We start from the raw sequence: 6,000 nt of genomic DNA on the forward strand, positions 1-6,000 counted from the left end.
ATTCTCCCAGACCCAACCCCTGGGAATCACTGACCTTTTTTGCACTGTTGTCTGTAATTTTGCCTTTCCCAGAATGCCATGTAATTAAAATCAAAGATTATTTAGGCTTTTAGGGACTGGCTTCTTTCTCTTGGAAATTGGATTTGAAATTTTCTCATGTCTTTTTGTGGCATCTAAAAAAAAATGCTGAATAAAGACCCATCAAATGGGCATACCACAGTTTGTTTATCCACTCACCTATGGAAAAACGTCTTCTTGCTTCTGATTTTGGCCACTGTAAATAAAACTACTGTAACCATTTAAGTGCAGATTTTTATGTGGGCTTAAGTTTCCAATTCCTTTTGATAAATGCACAGGAGCAGGATTCCTAGATTATATTTTCAGTTTGGTTAAGAAGCTGCCAAATTGCCTTCCAAAGTGACTTTGCCCTTTTGCATTCCCATCAATATGAGGAGAGTTCCTGTAGCTCCACATCTCCACCAGTATTCAGTGTTGTCAGTGTTCTGGATTTTGGCCATTCTCATAGGCATATAGTAGTATCTCACTGCTATTTCAATTTTCATTTCCCCAACAACATCTGATGTTGAATGCCCTCTCCTATGCTTATTTGCTATCTGTATATCTTCTTTGTGAGGGGTCTATATGATCTTGCTCATCTTTTTAAATTTGGTTATTATTTTATTGTCTGGATTCAAGTCTTGTTTGTATTTTTTTGGATACATATCCTTTAGTAGGTATATCTTTTGCAAATACTTCCTTCCCGTGTGTGGCTTGTCTTTTAATCCTCTTAGAAGAACTTGCTTTTAAGACCTATTTTAAAACTAACAAGAAAATTTGATTTCTTTTCTTTCTTCCTGCAGCTTCTTCATGGTAAACAGCCTCTGGATTTCAAGGCAGGCTGTGCCTCAAACAGGGAGTACAGTTTCCTCTCTTAGCATCAACTCGCTTACATGTAAATACAAAGAAGTTGGGTTGGATTATTTGTAAAGTTGCTTGTAGGCTGATGGTTCTATTTGATGGATGAAAATTATAAACATGGATTTTTTTCAGAAGCTGAATTTCTCTACATGGATGCTATTATGGAGGGTTTTTGATTCTTCATATATACCGATGTCAGAAATGAAGAGTTTGTTGTTTAAATTCTGTTCTATTCAATCTTATCTTAATATAGTCATAATTCTGTAAGGTCAATATCAAGATTGATTTTGGAATACTACACAGTAAAATGCACAAACACAAAAAAAATAATGAAAAAGAATACAAGTTGGTGAGTTTGGAGATGGAGGAACAAAGGATAACTAGAAATTTTGGGGCAGTCAATAACACTACTAGGAATAATGGTAGAATCGGCCCTTACAGATAATGTTTGACATTTTGGATAGAAAAGAATGAGGCTGACCTCCTGTTCTACACACCAGAGAATTAGGGTGGCTAAACACAAGGATTTATAGAATAAATGGAAACAGAACTTAGAAGTTCAAGGATGAGAGACTGAATCATGGGGATGGTTCACTAGTTCACTAGTATACTCAGTATATTTTGATCTCAATTGACATTGAGTGTCCTCCAGGATTTGGAATTAGCTTACCTTAGAGCTTGTGTCCTGTTTTTCCCTCTATATGGGAGGCATCCATCACTAACCAACCTTCATCGCCTGATCCTTGTGTCATTTCCACCCTCCCTTCCTGATTCCATCTCAGCAGACCAGTTTTCATTTATCTGAGATTCTCAGGTTGTCTTTCTGTCCTTGTCTGCTTCTTGGGTATTTTTTCTGATACATTTCTCCCCTTTATGAGGCTCTTGTTCCACAAACAACCTCACTCATTTGTAAGAGCTAGAGGAGAAGAACTGTTTCCAAAATTCTCCCTCTCCCAGATTTTTGCAGGCCTCGTAACTGTCATTAAAATCCAAATATCTCTCCCCTGAGTGAAACTTTCCTGACCCCTCAAACAAAAGTGAACTTTGTTACCCTTTTTGTCATACTCCAACTAACCTCCATTTCTGCCTTCCACTACAATTTTATTTATTTATTTTTTGTGTTGCTGGGGATTGAACCAGGGCCTTGTGCATGCAAGGCAAGCACTCTACCACCTGAGCTATATACCCAGCCCCTTCCATTACAATTTTAAAAATCAACTGTAACTTCTACAGGTAAGTTTTACATATGACTTTTGTCTACTGGTGGTTGCCATTACATTTTAACCTAAGAATTATACAAATAAACCAGAGTCTTTCTTTTGGAATCCTGGGCCTCCTACATGCTAGGCAAGTGTTCTTCCACAGAGTTACATCCCCAGCCCAAATAATATCTTTTCTCCTCTAAAACATTCACTAAGTTTAATCACCATTACCTTTTCTTTTTTCTTTTTAATTCTCAATACATATTTATGATTTTTTGCTCATTGCTTTCTGTATTAAACTTCTTCTGGGTTTTATTTCCATCTTAGAAAAGTATGTCTCTTAATATAGTTATTTCCTTAAGGATTTGTAAGTAGTTAACACTTCCTTTTTTGTATTTCTGGAAATGTTTTTATTCTGCACTTTTGTCTTGAATAATCATTTAGCTTTCTATTGCAATCTATTCTGACAGTTATTTTCACACTACTTTGAAGATGTCAGTCTTTTGTCTTCTTCCATCTATTATTGCTTATAAGAATACATATCACTGTAATGGTTTGATTCTAGGATTCTAGAAATGCTCCCTGAAAAGGTTTTGTTTTGCAAGTGTGGTCCCCAAATGCAGCAAGTTTCAGAGGTGGGGCTTTCAAGCAATGAAATGTAACCTCATCCCTAGATTAATCCATTTGATGGAGTAATAAATTGGATGGATTACTGGGTGGTAACTGTAGCAGGTGGGGTGAAGCTGGAGGAAGTCAGTCACTAGGAGTGTGCCCTTGGAGATTATTTGTTGACTCTGGTTCCTGTTTTTTCTCTCTCTTGATCCCTACTGTCATTAGCTGCACTGTTTTCTCCTGCTATACCCTCCATCATAATGTTCTGCCTCATCTTAGGCCAAGAAGGATGGAGTTAGTCAACTGTGGGCTGAACCTCTGAAACCATGAGACCCAAACAAACTTTAAGTTTGTTCTTTTTTTTAATATTTATTTTTTAGTGGTATATGGACACAATAATCTTCATTTTTATTTTTATGTGGTGCTGACGATCGAACCCAGTGCTTCCACGTGGTAGGCAAGTGCTCTACATCTGAGCCACAACCCCTGCCCTTAAGTTTGTTGTTGTCAGGTATTACAGTCACAGGACAGAAAGTTGACTGACATAATTATCAATCTAATTATCATCTCTTTTTAGGATTTTTTTTCTGGTAGCAATGGGAATTTCTCTTTTTTTTCTCTTAGATTCTTTAGTTTTACTCATAAGTGTGTGATATAAATTCATTTCATTGGTCTTATTTAGAAATCATTGTGCTTCTTAAATCTTGGAATTCAGATCTTTCATTGATTTCCACCCCCATCTATTATTTCCCTTCTTCTGCTCTCACTGTGCTTTATTTATTGTTCTGATTCTGGTGTCTTAAGATGGGAAGTTAATGTCATTAATGAGGATTTTTTCTCTAATATAGATGATTGGTGCTATAAATTTCTTTCTAGGAGAAATGTTATAATTGGAAGAATTGTTAGAGATCAAAACTCTTATTGTATATATGGAGAAAGGAAACTGAGGTACAGAGAGAATTGGCCAATGTAGGACATGGTAATAAAATAAAAAACAGTGAAATTGCCAAGAAGGTATTATTTTTTGTGTGTCACAGATTGAAAAACTCAGGCTTATAGGAGGTAAATGATTTATTCAGTGTTACATGAAGTGATAGTGATGGGATCATTTGTTTATGAAGAGAGAGAGTGCGTCTGTGTGTGTTTGTGTGTGAGCATTTGCATGCTTCTAGTTATTTTTTGAAGATCTTGTTCCTATTCACTGGTCCTAGACCTCAGACCCCTTCTGAGGTAGCCCTGGAGTAACTTATGAAGTCTAAGAACTATCTGATTCATAGGATTCTGAGAACGTGTATGCCACAAAACTACTATATATAGCTAGGATGAGGACATCTCCTCCCTAGTTCTAGAATAGTATCTTTGAAAACTATCTGCATCAAAAAAGAGAAAATCTTTTCCTACCTCAACATTTCATATCACCCATCAGTTTCACCTCCTCAGTACAATGCAGCCATCTGTACCAAGTGAATTAAGGAGAGAAAATTATCTTGAAAGGTTCATAGCTGCAAGCTGAGGCTTTTCCAGAGTGTTTGACCAAAGTATCAGCAGGGGCTTCTCCCTCAAGTCCAACATCTATCGACTTGGAAAATATTGAAATGTAACAGCAATTTATGATATATCAACTATGTTGGAGGTGGGCAGAGATGAAAGCACAAATTCCAAAAGAAAAGAATTACAGGCTGTAATTAGTTGTCTCTGCTTAATAAGTTGAAAATTGTATTGGAAGAACATGACAAAAACTAATAATTACATTGGTTTGATTCCAGAACCCTGATGTTTGAGCAGAGACCCTAGAATTCTCCTAATTTTCACTGTAGCCACTACATTCATCATTTTACCCTATTCACGGTTGATGTCAGTAGGCAAATGGTTTAAAAAAACAGGATATAGCAAAGAAAATTTTTTAAACAATGAAGTGATTTGTAAATATCAACTGTTGGTTCCTTTTGTTCAAGGATTCAAAGTTTTGATATTGTTGAAAGGAACAAAATTTGGAAGATTGCTTCATAGAATTTTTGTCAGTAGTTTTTTAATTGTAATTGGACACTATACCTTTATTTTATTTACTTATTTTATGTGGTGCTGAGGATCGAACCCAGGGCCTCCAACGTTCTAGGTGAGCACTCTACCTTTGAGCCACAACTCCAGCCCATTGTTGGTAGATTTTATTGGCCACAGTATTCAATCATTGACTTCCTGTATGTCTAATTCAGTGTCAGTTCATGTTCATGTTGATATAAGTTCCAGCAATTGGAGGGCTCTCACTTTCACATACAAAGACATTTGAAACAATTGGTGTTGTCATACAGCCTTTAGACTACACTACCAATTCAGAGAGGACAATAAGATGCAGAGTTGTGGTAGCCGTGACATAACCCAACAGTATGTCCTTGGAATGCCTGTGGCTTTGTGTACCATTTAGAGGAGGGTATTCCATTTAGAGAGGAATATTGGCTTCTTTGTTCTAACATTATTTAAAAATTTCAACAAAGTAATATATGCAATTATTTTGAGAAGTAAAATGGTTTCCAAAATCTACCCCCAATTTCTTCCCACTAAAGCAAACATTTAAGACTCTTAGCTTTTGCTTCTGGACTTAATATTTTCTTTCTAAATAATATGTGTGGAAAATTATGTTTTTCACAATATCTGCAATAAGCTCTCCATTTCCTGTGCTTTTCTTGCAGTGTAACATTGAATGCCTGCCATTGAGAGTTGGTGTCCACATTTCTTCACTTTGAATTAATGTGGGCTTATGACATGGTAAACTTTGTGAATTAGTGATTTCAGTGACCAAGTCATAAACAATGATTCATCCTTCTAGGACAATTGACTTTAGAGATATAAGCTCCTATGTAAGAAGTTTGAGGCCACCATACACTACGGAAATCCGTAAATTATGGAAAAACCAACATTTTAGTATTCTAGCCAACATCCCCAACTGAGGTCCCAGACTACTGGCAGAATCAGCTCCATTCATGTGAAAGATAATAATAAAGGATGATTGTTGTCTTAAGCTGAGTTTTGGATGACTGAACTATTCATCTATATTGCTATCTTTTAATCTGTTAATTTTAAACAAAATCTGTTGTCTTTTATGGTAAATTAAAAATAAAGATCTCTGTTTCTTCTTATCCTTCTGATATTGTTTTATAAATCTTGGTTAAATTAATCACTGAGCTTGTATTCTTACGCCTGTAGTATGTTTTTATCATTCCCTTTCTTACTCCTTACATATCTTTTTAAGTGATTGAGTAATTGCCTGGAT

Source organism: Callospermophilus lateralis, chromosome 16 (assembly GCF_048772815.1).
Source record: "Callospermophilus lateralis isolate mCalLat2 chromosome 16, mCalLat2.hap1, whole genome shotgun sequence".
Taxonomy (NCBI): domain Eukaryota; kingdom Metazoa; phylum Chordata; class Mammalia; order Rodentia; family Sciuridae; genus Callospermophilus; species Callospermophilus lateralis.